General features: G+C 39.9%; 1 protein-coding gene and 1 pseudogene across 17 annotated transcripts in view; both read left to right on the forward strand.

The window, feature by feature from the left end:
* rho-5 (rhomboid-5) overlaps positions 1 to 17,735 on the forward strand; it is a 1,371,034-nt gene that overhangs the window by 1,312,194 nt on the left and 41,105 nt on the right. The window lies entirely within an intron of this gene.
* On the forward strand, positions 6,657 to 10,060 carry LOC137234713 (uncharacterized; annotated as a pseudogene).

Raw genomic sequence — 17,735 nt, forward strand, 5'->3', positions numbered from 1 at the left:
ATATTGGCCTAGCTATGGCCGTTTAAATCCAATGTACTATCATAGGGGACATACCCAATTTCCGTCCAATTGCCACTTTACATGTGTAGAGGGCAACCGTGGCCTTACGGACACGTTCCGTGGTGTTTTGGGTCCAGTTCTATTTCTTATGAAGTGTGGGCCCTAGATAGTTGGCGGACTCACTTAACTTAAGCACTGTGTTTGCCAGCACTGGAGTTGAGAGACGTGGTATGTTATACCTCCTCGTGAAGAGCACCAGCTCCGTTTTATTTGGGTTCACGCCCAGACCATTATCAACGGCCCATGCTTCGACCCTTCTTAATTCCACCTGCATCATATCGCAGAGAGTTTGTGGAAACTTCCCACTTATCAGTAAGGCAATGTCGTCAGAATATGCTATAGCTTTACAGCCCCTCCCCTCCTCCATGTCCCCGCCAAGACCCACAGCAGAGGGGATAGGCCTCAACCTCGGGGAGTTCCCCTACTGACGAACTTGCTCACCGATACCCCTGCAAGTTCTGCCTGTACTACCCTGCATAGCAGCAATTGGTGCACAAGACCCACCAGCTGAGATTAGATGTCCAGATCAGTCAGAACCTTAATGATTGAGTCGGGTTTAATGTTATTCAACGCTCCTTCTATGTATCGGAAGGCTGCCAGGCAGTATTCCTTGAAGTAGAACGATCCCTTTATGCACGATGTAATTTCGTGCAATGCCGTTTCCGTTGATTTACCCTTCATATAGGCGTGTTGTGCTTCAGAGAGTTGGTAATTCACTGCCTCCCTGATATATGTTTCCATCAGCCTCTCCATCACCTTCAGTTGAAACGGAGATAGACTGATGGGTCTGAAGTCCTTAGGCTTCGCGTGGCATGCCTTGCCTGCCTTGGGAATAAATACCACTTTAGATGTTTTCCATATAGGTGGGATGTGGTTTAGTGCCACGACACCTCCTATTATAGCATATAGCCAGTTAATGCTGCATTCCAGTGACTGTTGCAGTTGTATAGGTGTAACTCCGTCCGGCCCTGGAGTTTTGAACGGTTCAAAAGATTGGATGGCCAAAGATATCTTATCTCTTGTAATTAGGTTGTGCAGTATAGGTTGCACTGTTGCTTGTGTCAAGTTTTGTGTATCACCTGGTTCATTCCTAGCTGCACCTGGAAAGTGTGTATTCAGCAGTAGATCCAGGGTTTCCTCCCCAGTTTCGGTCCACGAACCATCAGGCCTCTGCAAGCATCCTGGAAAGTACTTTCCTGAGTCTAGCCTCTTCAGACACTGTTTCCATGCTGCTACAGAAATCTCGCCAGGAGGATCTTTTGGCTTTCCTTAGCTCAAACTTATAGTTTCTAAATTGTTCCTTTTATACTTCCCAATGCTGCTCATCGCCATAGGCTTTAGCTGCATTGAAAGTGGTCCTACTTAACCTGCGAAGGTTTTCGATTTGTGAATTCCACCATGGTGGCTTCTTTTAACCCCTTTGAATTCTCTTGGGACAGACTTTATCTAGTCCCTTTCGGAATGCCCCCGTGAAGTCATTTACCAGTATTTCCAGTTCTGGTATGCTACCTGGTGTTTCGGGTACGCTCTCAAGTGGCAATATCTTAACTAGTTCCCTATTCTGTTCTTGCCAGTTTGTATTTTTAATATTTCTGGTGGCAGCACTCTGCTTTTTCACCAAGTCTAAGTCGAATTGGATGTAACGATGGTCAGAGAATGAGTCTCTGACCAACTCTTCCGCATCTTCTGAGACTAAGGCGACATCGAGAACTTCCCTTCTTGTTTTTGTAATAAAGGTTTGTTCAGTTCCCCTATTGCTTATGGTTAGTCTAGAGTTTAGGATGAAATCAAAAAGTAACTCACCACTTTCGTTTTCGTCATTACTCTCCCAGGTGGAGTGGTGCACGTTTACATCTCCTCCCAGTATCAGTGCACCTGATGTAGCTTCCACCAGCTTCCTGACGGTCGATGTCGGCACCGTCTTCTCATGGGCTAAATAAATTGATTATAGCCTGATTTGACCCATACTCAGGCTCAGGCTGATCGTTGTTGTGTCTTCATCACTAAATTGAGGAAGAAACAAAACATTAAGCTTTGTACTAACAAGTATACACGATCTTGGCTTTCCCGAGGTGCCACAATTGACCAGTGTGTGGCCGGTGGACTTGAGTCCGCAAATGTTTTGTCTTACAATCAGCTTGCTCCCAAATATTATCAAAGTTTTCGAGGTAGCTATAAACATAAACATTAATAGAATTATCGAAAATAATAACCTAATAAGTTCCAAACAATTCGGTTTTAAATATGGGCACACAACTATTCACGCCATCAGCCTGCTGGTTTCTGAAATAAACTGGAACTGGAATAAAAAATATGTCACAAGAGCTTGCTTCCTCGACATAGAAAAGGCTTTCGACCAAGTGTGGGTAAAAGACTCATAACAAAACTCATTGGATACAAATTCCCTCTTCATCTCTTAATACTAATTTATAGTATGCTCTCTAATAGAAAATTCTCGGTATATACAAATGGTATAAAAAGTACACGAGAATTTAATATAATAAATGGACTGCAGCAAGGTACTGTAAATGCCCCCATTATTTTTAATATATATATACTAGATTGTTATTTATCACTCAGATAGTTCAATTACTAACATAAACACAAATCTCCAGAGTAAATACAATACTGTCGAAGAATATACAATAGATTGACCACTCAAAGTAAACGCTAATAAATGTGAAACTGTTCTGTTTCGCCCCCTATCAAAAAATGCTACTCAAACATTAAAAAAAATTGGAAAAAGTTCCAAATTATTTCGAACGAATCCAATCTCATAATTAAACAATCCGAGAGAGTCAAATACCTTGGTATATATCTGGATACATTTTTATACTATAACGATCACATTAACTACCAAATAACGAAAACTACTAAGGCGTTCCATGCTTATAAAAAAATGTTCGACAAAATTTTTGGATAAAAGGCTGAAATCCATTATGTATCAAACACATTTAAGACCTATACTTACGTATGGATGCCAGATTTGGTTTAACATATCCCCATCATACATGGAAAGACTGAGAAAGTTTGAACGTAAAATTTTGAGATCCTGTACTTCCTTGTACAGGTCAGCATATAGTAATTATACCAAATACATTTCGAATGCGAAGGTCTATAGTATACAGACCTATACTTACGTATGGATGCCAGATTTGGTTTAACATATCCCCATCATACATGGAAAGACTGAGAAAGTTTGAACGTAAAATTTTGAGATCCTGTACTTCCTTGTACAGGTCAGCATATAGTAATTATACCAAATACATTTCGAATGCGAAGGTCTATAGTACAGCAAAAGTACCGAGAATTGACTGCCACATAATAAATTTGACAAGGAGACATATACTACGCTGTCTTAACAATAACAATAACACACTGATAAGTGCACCCTTCTATGAAAGCGAAGAATACTTTTCCCTTACAGTTAGAAATAGATTTACACCGCCAGAAACATTCCTTTACCTTGGCAGGAATTTATTTATACAAAATAAAGATCACATACCGATAATCTATCACATTTTTAGAAGAGCGAATATGAAAATAATCACCTCGAAAACAATTAACACAGAACACAAACGTTTTAATACATATATCTCTACCAGACACAAACTAGAAGCATCTTCCATCATAAGACAATGCTGGTGGCTAAATCACATATAACTATAACACCTGCTCATGCCGGACATCCAACATAACTTTCCCTTACTTAATTTTATCTTTTATTAAAAATATTTAATCAGGCATTGTTTTTTAATGTTTTTTTTTTCTTTGCAACATAATCATGGTTCATACATGCTTTAAGTTAAAGCGGTTACACATAAGTGTTATCAACTAATAAAATGTTATATTATATCATATGTAGCCCGCCAAGTACATGAGAACTCGTCTAGAGTCATTGTATAATTGTATTATTAAATGAAAACTATTGTTTATTTTAGTATATAAGATCATCAACATCGAAATAAATAAACACTAAACAAAAAAAATGTTTTGTCCTACCACCCACGGCTCCTGGATGAGGACAATATCAGCTGCCCCGTTTATATGTCAGTCGGAGCAGCAGTGCAGCGAAAGCTGCTTTACTGTGGTGCAGGTTTATCTGGAGGACCCGCACCAACATCGCAAACTTTCTCTCCCTCCTGAGCGTAGAGTTAGCCATATCCTCCATCATGAGCTCCTCCTCCGTGTAGTGCAGGTGTAACCCGCCTATCCCCATGGATAAGGTAGACGAGGCGTAGCCGTCCAGCGTATCCGGCTCACCCCCATCTGCCTTCGTAACCACGTCCTCATCGCTACCTTCTTCATCTGGCTCCAACTCGGCTGCCAAGTTCTCAGCGGTGTTGACGTCGTTATTGTAGACCCTTAAAGTCACGGTGTCTAAACCATAATTTATCTCGCCTCCAGTTTTCCTCAATACTGTCAGCGATTCCTCATTCAGTAGGAGGACAGCCTGGCGTGTGGCCCTATCCCCCTTCTCCACACTGACAACTCTCCAGGGTAGACTTCACCTACAGACTCTACCGCCTTTTTTATATGGCTGCGGACCTCTCGTCTCCGCATGCCACGACTTTGATACTACCCTGGAACAACCCTGGATTCTTGCATACCGATGGCGGTCCAGGATTCCGCGTAAGAACGTCCAGGGTGATATTCGACAGCTCGCTTTTCACCCATTTCCATTTGTCTTTCTTTATTGCACCGTCTTCCTGATTGTCGTCAAGGACCCCTAGCAGGATTTTGTCCTTGACCACTTCTGCAAAAAAGCTCCGATGCAACTTCGGCCTCTTTGGTTTGATAAGCACTACTTCCGCCGACCTTGCCCTTTTGGTTGCCACTTGTGACCACCTTTCTTCTGCCAGACGAAAGTCGGGTGTCACCTCTTTCGCCTCGGTTAGGATCCTGGCAGCCGCTCTCCTGTGCTTGTATCCAACTTCACTGGGACTTGGCCGCTCATTAGGCTTCGTGAAGGCCGCGGGTGTCGGGGGTGGACCACGCGGGCCTGCGCACCAGCTTCAACCGAGGCTGCATTCCCGCTGCGTCTCCGCTAGTGCCAGGAGTATCCCGGAAAACACCCCTTTGCCCTAGCTCACACCCTAAAGTTTTGTTGGGCATCGCCACTAGTCTTTAACCATCCCCTTTTTAGCCATGTTCTGGCGGTTAGAATGACCCTGCATCGCAATGGTCGCCGTTGTGGTGGGCAGAAGCCCTCCCGGCCTTTGAAGAGCGCCGGTCTCTTTTTGTTCTTTATCTTCTTATTACTTCCGTTCATGTTCCCACGAGTGGCGGAGAAAAGGAACGTCCACCCGCGCAGAGATCCGCAATACCCGGGTAAGGTCTTCCTACAACCTGGTGCCAGGAGGGCTCCGTTCGCGACTGGGCTATTTAGGGGCCCCCAGCCTGGCTGATCCTCGGCACGGAAACGCATAACGCCTTGATCCAGCCCCCAAGAAGGAAAGGAAACAGGAAAGAAGGAAAGAGAAAGAAAAAGTAAAAGAAAGAGGGAGAAAGATACCCCAGAAACCATGGTCAAGAATCATTTCCGTGCAGCCAGGCTATTAATGAGTCAGGCACACAGCCTTGGTTCCTGATCTTAGCTGGATACCGCTTGACATCACACAGGCTCAATACTGTAGTGTTCATTTCCAGTCGGCACCCTCGTGGAGGGTTCAGTTGGGGATTTACGCCAACCTTCCTTACTGGTACTCAATAAAGAAATGTTTTTATATATGTACATAATTGTACGCTTCAATCGATAAACTTCTTTTATTATTTTTACTAGAAAAGTATTTCTTCATAATCATACATACAAGTTTCCTGACTAAAAACAGTTTTTGGATAAAGAAGCAGAATATAACTCTAGTTTGGTTCATATTCACATCCGAAGACTTTTGGTACATTTTTGGATGATTTGGTACATTTTTTTTCTTCGTTTGATACAAAATGAAAAAATCCATTTATCATCCCTGACTGTATAACGAAAAATCACTCTCCCAACTTCGATGCAACAACGATCTTAGCACAAGAAGACAATTACCGAAAGAGATTCACACTTGAAATGCTTCATATTATAAACACACCGACAAATATACGTATGAATTATAAATCGGACATCGAAATTTGCTCCCACACTTACAGACATTTAATAACGAACCAGGGTGCGCAAAAATTCGATCGCGATTGCTCAAAAACATGATTTTCTCGTATTATCTCATTTTACGTTCGCGATTTCTCGCGATAAATACTTATAAGGACGAACGATTGCAAAACAATATATGTATACCTTTTTCGTTTTTGAGAGACTAGGTAAACAACTTTTCACAGCAGCCTTTCCGCCGCGATCGATCGCTTTGTACGCTCGTTCGTTTTCGATGTGTATACACAAAATTATTGCCTGCGATCTCTCAACTACGAAAAATATTTTAACGAACGTTCGTTGAACTTGGCATTTATCGCGAGAGATAGAATTTTTGAGCAGTCGCGATTGTTCTTCCTACGGTGCGAATGCAAAAAGTTGAGTTTAATCAGTCGAAAAAAAAGTTATATATACGTGGTAGATTGCTTTTAATCTTATTAGTATTATATTAATAAAAAAAATGGGGAAAACGTCGAATATTGACAAGGCAAAACTTGTGGCCTTTAATAAAGATACCAATTTGTCAAAATGCCTTTTATGCGAAAAAGAGCTTAAAGGGCATATATTAGGAAACATTAAAAGACACTACGACACCATACATAAACATAGCTTTGGTGAAGTGGAACCATCCACAAGTGCAAGTAAGTACTCAAATCGTGTAAAATTAAATAAAACCGAGTTTATAAAATGTTGTGTTGGACTGGTAACTGTAAAAAACATACCCTTTCGAATTTTCGACGACGAACTATATTTTAAGCAAATTATTGCACCCTATGAAAAAAAGTTTAACTTAAATTTGAATTCCAAAAATATCGTTGAACACGTGAACCTTATCACAGATAACATAACAAATATTTTGAAACTAAACTTTTCCAAGAAAATGTTATGTTTAAAGATTTATATTGCCACAAGGACGGGAAAAAGTATGTGGGTATAAATATTCAATACATCAAAGATTTTAAAATTGTGATAAACACTATTGGTATGATACAACTGAAAAAGAGGCATACGGCACATTTCTTAAAAGAGTAAATATTAAAATGCCTACGGCAATATCAAATTGAACTGACATAAATTTATTCAACTACATCAGACAACGGGAGAAACATGATAAAAGCCTCCCAACTACTCCAGCAGGAAATGTCAAACGTGCAAAATGTTGAGTTGGAGGTTCCTTCAGAAAACGAGGATGACGACTGCGAATCAGTACACGATCGCTTAAATTCAGTGCTGGCCATAGTTAGATGTGCTGCGCATACAATTCAACTTGCAGCTCATGATTCCTTCAAGCATATGCAAGGAAAATTTGAAGACAAATTGTGAAACTCCTAAGGGCGAGCATTAGGCGTGGTCGTAACACTGTGGACATACGTATGCCACCTTTGGACAACATCACCCGCTGGAACTCAACCAAATTATGGAGTCCCTGTTGTGTTTAGAAGATCACATAAATAGACGAGATCGAGTTTCCTATTGATACTGAAATTGATTGGAGCTTTGTAGAAAGCTTTGTCGATGCATTCAAACCAATGGCGCAATGTACAAAGCAACTTCAAACTGAGCAATACATCATTGGTGATTTCTGCAGAGATTGGTTAATATGTGAAGTTAAATTAAAAGGAATGACTGGAAATGCTTTTGCTGCCAAACTGTTAGAATCTACGGAAAAGAGAAAAGAAATATTGATGAACAACGACGCATTCCTTGCTGGTATATACCTCGATCCAAGATTTAACTTCTTAGATTCACCGTATATGACTGATAGGCAGAAGAAAAGTGCAGTGGTATGTGTAAAAAACCTAACTATGTGCTTTTGTTTGAAAAATTGTCATTTCCTCAGGTGCATATATTACGAACAAACGCAAGCCTTAATTCCTTGAATGGAGAATGCAATTCGCCTAACGAAAGAAATGAATCTGAAGATGCTGCACTAGGTTTGCTTAATGATCCCTACAGTATTTTAGAAGAGGAGTTTAACATCATGACCAGGTGTACATTGACAACTGAAAGCAATGATAGTATCCGCCAAAAGCTCGATAATTTAGTACACGGCGAAAGGAAGCCTTTTGCGGCTGATTTACTTGATTATTGGAAAAATCTGTCCACAAAAGAAAAGGATTTGTATAAGCTGGCTGACGTCATTTTAGCTGTTCCGTCAAGTCAAGTTTCCGTTGAGAGAGGGCTATGTATATTAGGGTGTGCCAAACAAATTTTATTTCACTTTTCATATTGTGAAAAATAGTTCAGGACATCCGAATAGCTAAAAACAATAAATACCTGGCTCGATTTACCTCCGAGGAGATTTATATTGAGCTTATCTTCCAATTTCCGTCGTGCTTCTTTTCAATTTTACCTATAGATTGGCGGGACTCCGAACGGGATCTGCATAGCAGATGAATTTTCGCTGATAAGGCTGTGTGCCAATCGATAACATTTTACTCAATGGAAAAATGAGGTGTAAAAATTTTCCATTTTGGGGAAAAATTTTCGATTTAGATGTGCTAATCCACAAAGACATGCATTTCTTCTTTTCGTATGTTTCTGAAACAAAATATATGCATGACCACACAAAAGTAATTGTCAAATTTTACCTAGCGATTATCAATATTTTACCTAGCCTCATTGGCTCGTTGGCTAGGGAAAATTCTGACGTTCGTATTCACCACGATAGCTATCAAAATTTTCCTTCGGTTTGTCAAAATTTTACTTTTTCATGCGATTGGCCCAGGGTCTAAGTTTTTCATCGCAGAAATACCCTCAGATTGTTTGCGAAACTACCGAAACTAACTATGTAGGTATAATTGAGAAAACTCTTTTCGATATTGCTTTGCCCGGGACTAACCCACACTTTTTATATTTGCATAGAAAAAAATAAGGTCCGTATGAGACTCTTCTGAACATAAAACAACACATAAAATTTGAAATTTTATACGGCTATATTTTTAGATGCCTTGAAAAACTTTTTCATTATAACAACACTCATCCCAATGTACATATGTATATGCATTTCTATAATTTCTCATTACTGATAATTTTGTATGTACTTGGGGCCTTCTCTAGACGATCGCAATACATATAAATTAGAAATAAATTCAAGTAAATTGTTCAGTTTTGTTAAATGCTTATTACAAAAATAGTAACTTTTCTTTGTGTTAAGAGGGGATAACCCTTTATGGCTTAATGTATGAGAACATTTAAAAAAAAATTTTAATTTAGTTACAATTTATCTAAAAATTAATTAATTCAATTTTTCACATATTACTTATAAAAAAAGATATTCTTTTCATTCAACTTATCAAGGGAAAACTCAAATATATTGCATCACCATTATTTAAAAGATTGTTTATTTTACAACATCATATTGATTTTCAAACGAACGATCGCGATCGATCGCGCGATCAATCTTTTTGAAACGAAAAAATATTTGAGTTTTGCAGTGGACGCTCGCAAATAACGATCGATACCGAAAAATCGAATCACCACGCTTGAAAAGAAGTTTTGTCGCTCGTATTAGTTTGTGAAAATTGTTGTATATTGTGAGAGATTGTTTATTCATTCGTAGGCAAATTCGATTTCTCACTCGCGAGAAATGTCAAGCACTCAATTTTAATTGAGCGATAAGTTGTTTGAGAGATCGTATTTTGAGCGTTCTCCGCACCTTGTAACGAACAGATAAGCAGTGATAAACTCCACGTCAAGCAGTGAAGACGTGGTAACTACATATGTATGTACCTAATTAATGTATAAAGTATTATATTTAAAATATCGTTTGTAATGTGGCTTACGTAATTTATATTATATTATATTTTTTTTTTGTGTTTTTATGTTAGTTATGGTTCCTCTGAAGACGATAACCGTGTGTAATCGAAATATATTGCGAAAAAAATAAAGAAAACTTGCGTGTTAATTTATCATCCCCGGACCTCACGCCAGCTTAAACATATTTATTAATTACACTGGATCACAAATTCAAATTTTTTTCTGCACGAGAGACGCCACTATGGAATTCTTATGTAAAATAACCCCCTGATTCCGAAACTCAAGATTATTTTTAATTCTATGGTAACGTTTTTGAGATATTTACGAATTACCGTTAAAAAAAAAAAAAATTGGGTCCACTTAATCATATATATTTAGCCTTACCAATGTTTCTCGTACCAATTATTAAATAGAAATTCTTTTTAGATTTTTTCAAAAAATGTGTGTTTAATTTACCAAGTGAAAAATAAGAAGGATGAATAACGGAAAAAATGAAAGGGTTTCATAAAACTAAAATGTTAAAAGGTTTTAAATGAGTGTTGCTGGTTTTCTGCTACCCTCAGCTGAAAAGCGTTGCCACAGTATTCCCCCTTAGACTGGGTGAACCGTTTATTGTGGTTTGTATGGAACAAATTTAACCCGCCGTGGTTTTGACCTAGTCGATAAGGTTCGACACCTTTTGCTTTGTGGCGATACGTCTTCCGTGGGCAAGTACGCTGGCTTCAGTCTGTCGATGGAAATGTTGACTGGTTTACCTCTTACGATGATCTTATAATATTTATCTGATTTCGATATTACCTTGTACGGTCCTTCGTACGGTTTTGAAAATGATGGACGTACTGAATCGTTCCGCATAAATACGTGCTCGCAAGTTGATAGATCCGGGTGGATAAACATTTTCTTTTTTCCATGCCACACTGTTTCGGTGGGACTGATGGAGTTCATTACCTCCGTAAGCTCGGTAACGAAGTCCGATTGCGTTTTAATTTGACTGTTGTGTGTGAAAAATTCCGATGGGATTCGCAATGCTGTACCATAGGTTAATTCAGCAGGTGATGCTCCTAGATCCTCTTTGTGGACGGTGCGTAAACCTAGTAGAATAGTCGGTAGGAAATCAGTCCAGCGTTCTGAGTCGGTGCAAAAGATGGAAGCTTTTAATGTTCGGTGCCATCTCTCCACTATCCCGTTAGCCTGCGAGTGATAGGCTGTTATTTTTAAATGCGTTATTCCGAGTGATTTAGTTAGCTCTTTAAATAACGTGGATGTAAATTGTCGCCCTTGATCCGAAGTTATAGTGGTAGGTACTCCGAAGCTGGCGATCCAATTAGTTATGAGTGCTTTAGCAATAGTTTTTGCTGTCATATCTGGAATTGGAACTGCCTCTGGCCATCTGGAAAAGCGATCGATGATGGTGAAGGCGTAACGATTGCCGTTGTGAAGAGGAAATGGCCCTACAACGTCGACGTTGATGTGGTCAAACCGCGTATGACCCGATTCATATCCAATGAGTGGCGAGAATGTGTGCCGAGTAACTTTAGCTTTTTGAAATTGCATACACGACCGAGCGAAGGCTTTACTGTCACGCTGGATATCTGGCCAAACGAATCTGCTGGAAACCAATTTTGCTGTAGCACGTGTGCCTGGGTGACGTAAACCAAGTGTTGTTTTTAAGACGGTTGCGCTAAATTTTTTGGTGATAAATGGTCTGATGTTACCTGTTGAACAGTCGCAGATTATTTGCTTGTTACTACCGGGGACGCTGAATAACTTAAGCTGTAGGGACGAGTTTGCGCTGCCTTGACGCAGCCGCTGTAGCTCTTCGTCTGTTTGTTGGTCATCTGCTAACTTGCCGTAGTCTATGCCTCTTCCGTCAAGCATTGCGATTCTTGAGAACATGTCAGCTGCTACATTGTTTTTCCCTTCGACGTATCGAATGTCGGTTGTTATCTGGGATATGTAGTCCAATTGGCGAGCTTGCCTGCTCGATGTCTTCTCAGAGTTCTTATGCAATGCATAAATTAGTGCTTTGTGGTCGGTGTAAATGTGGCATGTTCGCCTTCCAGCATGTACTTAAAATGACGCACTGCTAAGAACATCGCTGTAAGTTCTCGGTCGTATGTGCTGTAATGGATCTGTGTTTTATCGAACTTTTTCGAGAAATATCCAAGTAGTTCGAGATTCCTAGCTGTAACCTGATGCAAAACAGCACATGCTGCATTATCCGATGCGTCGACCCACAAGGACGATTCTGCGTATTTTGATGGGTGTGCTAAGAGAGCAGCATTCATAATCTGGGTTTTGCATTTTTCGAAGGCAGTTATAGCTGTATCCGTACATCTGAGCTTTGAACGGTCGTTTTTTACATTCCCGGGGCACATGGCCAAAAGAGGTAATTGCGTTTCGACAGCATGTGGGATGAACCGTCTGTAAAAGTTTTTTGTAGCAAGGAAACGCTTAAGCTCGGCTACGATTGTTTGTCTCTTAAAATCTTGAATTACCTGAACGCGTTGCTGCAGTGGCTTGACGCCGTCAGAGGAGACAATATGCCCCAAGAATGTGATTTCTGATTTACCAAACACAGATTTCGTAGCATTTATTTTTAGGTTGTGCTTCTCTAAGCGCTCAAAAAGCTGGCGATGGTGCGATAAATGTTTGGAAAGGACGATGACGCTACGCAAATGTCGTCCTTGTACGGAAAGACAAAGTCGAGCCCACGTAGGACTTCGTGAATAAGCCTCTGTAGAGTTTGTGCTGCATTCCGCAGCCCAAATGACATGAACATAAATTCGGAGAGGCCAAATGGAGTGATGATCGCCGTTTTTGGCACATCCTCGGGGTTTACGGGGACCTGGTGAAAGGCTTTTTGCAAGTCGACTTTAGAAAATACAGACTTACCACATAAATTGCTGGTAAAATCCTGCTGGTATGGTATAGAATATCTGTCAGGGATTGTTTTGCTGTGTAGAGCTCTAAAATCACCGCAAGGGCGCCATGTACCATCTGCTTTCCTCACCATGTGGAGAGGACTAGCCCAACTGCTACTTGAAGGCCGAAAGATACCTAACTTTATCAAATTGTCGAATTCTGCCTTTGCTGCTGCTAACTTATCCGAACAGAGACGTCTGGCTCGTGCGGATACTGGACGTCCATGAGTCTCTATATGATGCACTACTGTTGATTTCCCAGGGCTTCCTAACTGAGCCAACCGTGTTAAGTTGCCGAATTCTTTGAGTAGGCTTGCGTAAGCGCACTGCGCGTCGAATGTTTTAATGGATAAAATATTGCTGTACACGAGCTTCCCGGTTGTGATCAGAGATGTTAGATTGTCAACTAAGCGCTTTTGCCTTAAGGCGACTAGTAGCCCGAAATGGCTTAAAAAATCTGCCCCTATTATTCCACATGTTACGTCGGCGATGAGCAAATTCCAGAGAAACTCGCGCCGTAGGCCTAAATTTGTTTTAAGAAGAACCTCACCGTAGACTTTTATTGGTGTGCCGTTAGCAGCGAAAAGTTTTACTGTTGAAGGTTTGAGTTTACTAGTACGTAAGCTCCAGGGAATGACTGAAACATCTGCTCCAGTGTCTATTAAAAATTGGTAATTTTAAAGATTATCGTATAGTTTGAGGCGATGTATGACTGTTTGTTGTACGTAGCGAGTGTGCGTTGCAGTCTCTGTTTTGTATAGTCATTGCGTCGTCTCGCGTTTGTTGAACGTGCAAGGTGCTTTGCACTTCCGTGCACTTGCACCGAATCGATTTTGATACCAACACAAATCGTTTGGATGGTTCGCTTCCTTGTCCGTGTTGCGTTGGTGATCACGCCTGCTTCGACTGCGACTTCTCGGTCTACCATCTGACATGGACTCAAATCGTTTTGTGAGTTGGGCTATTTGTTGCTGTAGTTCCTGCAATGCAAGGGATTCGTTCTTTTGAGCGGCCTGAGGCGTAGATGTGCTTGAAGCACCGATAGCATTAATTTGTCGAAAATTGAGAGAGTCGACAATAGCATCGGCAATTGTAACCCTATCTGCTATGTCACCTTTCAAGGCGATAACTGCGGCTTGGGCGTGTGGTGGCAAACGTGATGCCCACAAGTCTTCGAGTACGGTTTCGCAAAGTGCGCTCTCAGCTACGCGGCGCATTTCGTTGAAAAGTTGGCTAGGTTTTAAATCGACCAATGGCATATCAGAGAGAATACGTTGTACCCTTCGCTGTTGACTGTCCGCGAAGTGTGCTATGAGTTTAGATTTGATGTACTCATAGCGATTTAGCTGGAGTGTAGCATGGACTTTAACTCTGTCAGTTTGTTTGGCGATACCTGCGCCAAAACTAAATTGTACTTTCTGTTATCGTTGGTAACTCCGGTAGCCGCAAACCAGAATTCGAAGGATAAGAAATATGATTCAATATTAGTTGTTTGAGCGACTGCCGTAGTCGTCAACAACCAACCCTTTATTTTAAGAACAGTGAATTTATAACCAATTTTTAATTATTACACGCTTCAATATGTATTATTGCATATGTTCTATTGAATTTAAACCTATGTTGAATTTAAACGTGTATTTATGAATTATTATACGTGGAAATATGTACTTCATTACATATTTTATACTTTTATATTATATTTGAGCTATTCATGAATTACTTAGAATACGTATAACCATTATACGTAACACTCATGTTAAACAAGAATTAGCACTTATGGAATTGTAAATGAATGCTTGAACATATTTCGCCCCTCTGGCAACCCCAACTGATGAGTTGACAACGACATGTACGTATGTACATATATATATATTTTTTTTTTTTTGACATTTCTTTTTATATTTTATTACTTATTCGAAATTTAATATCCATCCCGGAGTGACACACGTTTTTGTTAAAACCTATTCTTTTTTGTAAATTGAAGTGCAAAAATATATAATTTAATTAAGTTTACCACTGTGTACAAGTAAACACCAGTTCTCCTTTTTTTCTTTAACAAATTGTGTTAAATTGAATACACAAGAAAGTTCCAATTGTGAAATCAGAACTGCGCTCATATCCAAGATTTTCTATTGGAAATTGCGCAAAGTGTAAGGTCTCAGCAACTAAACGCTGCAGGACGTAGTCAACACAACGCCGCTGTACCACCAACGCACCGCCACCAATTCATATCACCATCGTCATACCCATCACATCGCCATCACCGCCGCCAACGAAGCAGCCACCTCCACATCCAAACAAAGGGAAGTGCACTTGCAGCACCATAAAAGTGCGACGCGCTGCTACTGCCGCCACAATCCTCGCCATCATCACCACAGCTACATCCCAAAGCCAACAAAAAGGAAGGTAAAAGTTATCATACCACATCCCTAGACAATGGTCCTTCGTCGCCATTAAGCAGCCAACGACCAAAAGTGCTCCTATACACAACACATAGGCCTTGCCAAAAAACCGTGACTATTAAATCAAATTTAATACCCAGTTCCCAGTGCAGCAAAGAATATAAACAAAGAAAATTAAGGCAAATTTCATTTTCGAGGATTATTATTTCCCGCCAATAATCCACATTTCCCGCCAAATTTTCTCAATTTCCCACCAAAACCTGCACATACCATTTCATATATATATATATACATATAGCAATAACCCCATATTGCAAAACTCAGTACGGTATATGTGCAAAGCAAAATAAGAAAAACTCAGTAGTAGCTACAGTGGGCACACTTGCTAAAAGCACCCCTTTTAATACGACAAACCTCTTAATAATTTAAAATTTTCTCATTCTAAATTAAAATATCTCTTGTCGTTAATTAAATATATTGCACAACTTCTGCTAACTTCTGATTTCTCCCCATTTAAATTAATATAAAACGCAAAAAACATTTGTAAATCTCCATACTTGCGTATACATACATACGGATATACCAAAGAAAGAAAGCGACATAAGCGGTGAAATAAAATCTCGTGCACAGTGGTACAAGAGTGGTGCAGTGCGTGTAATAGCACGTTTCTCGTATTAAATTTGCACGCTATAAATTCATTCCATTCATTCCATTAAGAATTTCGATAAGCTACCAATTTCTCTCTCCTCAAAGCCTCTACAGTCCAACAAATCGAAGCTAAATAAGACTCCTCTAAGTCACACCGAAAACAAAAAACAAAAAAAAAACAACTTTTTAGATAATCTCATACGAATTAATTTCACGTATCAAAATTATAATAATTTACCCCCGAGATACTTTTTAATACGTATATATACATATATCTCACATAATTTTTCCCACGTATATTTAAACCCCCCTCATATACATATTAAATATAGTGCAAACGCAGCACAGTGGTCAAATTTGCTCAGTCTCACCCTCAAATACATTTAACTTAAAAACTTTTTTTGGTTTTGAAAATTATTCTCTCTTGCTATTTAACGTGAATATTTAAACGTAACTCCCTCACATAGTTAAAAGCAAATACTCTATTCAAAAAAAAAAAAGTTTTTGCTCTCTGAAGTTAAATTTTTTGTTAATTCTCATTTGTAAGCGTCATAAAACAAAGCTCAAAAATGAGTGACGATGAAACCAAAAAAGGTGGCTCCAAAACTCAAGGAGTTAAAAGATTTAAAATCTCGTCTGCCCCCAAAAAATTTACATCCGAAACGGACAATTTTATGGAATATTGTGCTCGGTTTAGGTCGACGTCGCTCCAAGACAACACGGAGTCCTCACTCAAAATAAAAAACTCAAACATAGAAAAATGCTGGAATAGAGTCCAAACCGTCTTCGATAAGATTGTCGAAACCCCAGATCAGGACCTGCCCGAAGATTTTCCAACATCTGCTAATAGCATATACAGGTACTGTCTCATAGCGTACGAAGACACAAAATCCCAGATCGAAGACCAGCTTCAGTTGCTTAAACAAGCAAATGCCCCCGCTCGCCCTACCGGCACACCAGGTCCACCCGAAAACTCCGGTATTTCGCTAAAAATCCCTCCCTGCGATACCGAAATATTTTATGGTGACATGTTCACAGCCGTTTATATTAACCACCCGAAACTCTCCCAAGCCCAATAATTGTATCACCTCAGATACAAAACCCAAGGAAAGGCAGCTCAAATAGTCAATCAATTCCCCTTGACTGACGACAACTTTGCCTTAGCGTGGGAAACCCTAAAGGCCCGATACGAGAACAGACGAGTTCTCGTAGATAATCAAATACGGGCCCTGATGAATTTAAAAACTATCACTACCGAAAACAGTGAAGACATTAAAAGGTTGCAATCGTCGGTAAATAATTGCCTTCAAATTCTCGCCACGCAACAAGTCTCCACAGATAACTGGGACCCCATACTATTATATCTAAACTCCCAGAAAATACAGTCACGTTGTGGGAGCAATCTCTAACCTCAAGAAGAGAACTTCCCAACTGGTCCCAAATGGACCAGTTTCTCACAACGCGATACGAAGTGGTAGAAAGAGTTGATCAATGGCGCCCAAGTAAAAGTAAATTCACTCCTCCTCAAACTAGGCCGCCATTTTAACCCCAACAGCCACATGCGTTTCCAAATAAATCGACCTCCCACACCCAGTCTCATATGACAGAGCAGCGGACAATGTACAAGTGCGCTATGTGTAAAACCTCAACTTATAAGTTGCTTCAAATTTAAGAAGCTGTCAACCTCTGATCGCAGAAGGTTTGTGAGAGAAAACAATATGTGTTTCAAATGCTTCTCTCTGTCACACATATTGAAAGACTGTTCCAGTATTCAAACTTGCAATCAATATCAAGATCGGCACAACT

Source organism: Eurosta solidaginis, chromosome X, assembly GCF_040869045.1.
Source record: "Eurosta solidaginis isolate ZX-2024a chromosome X, ASM4086904v1, whole genome shotgun sequence".
Taxonomy (NCBI): Eukaryota; Metazoa; Arthropoda; class Insecta; order Diptera; family Tephritidae; genus Eurosta; species Eurosta solidaginis.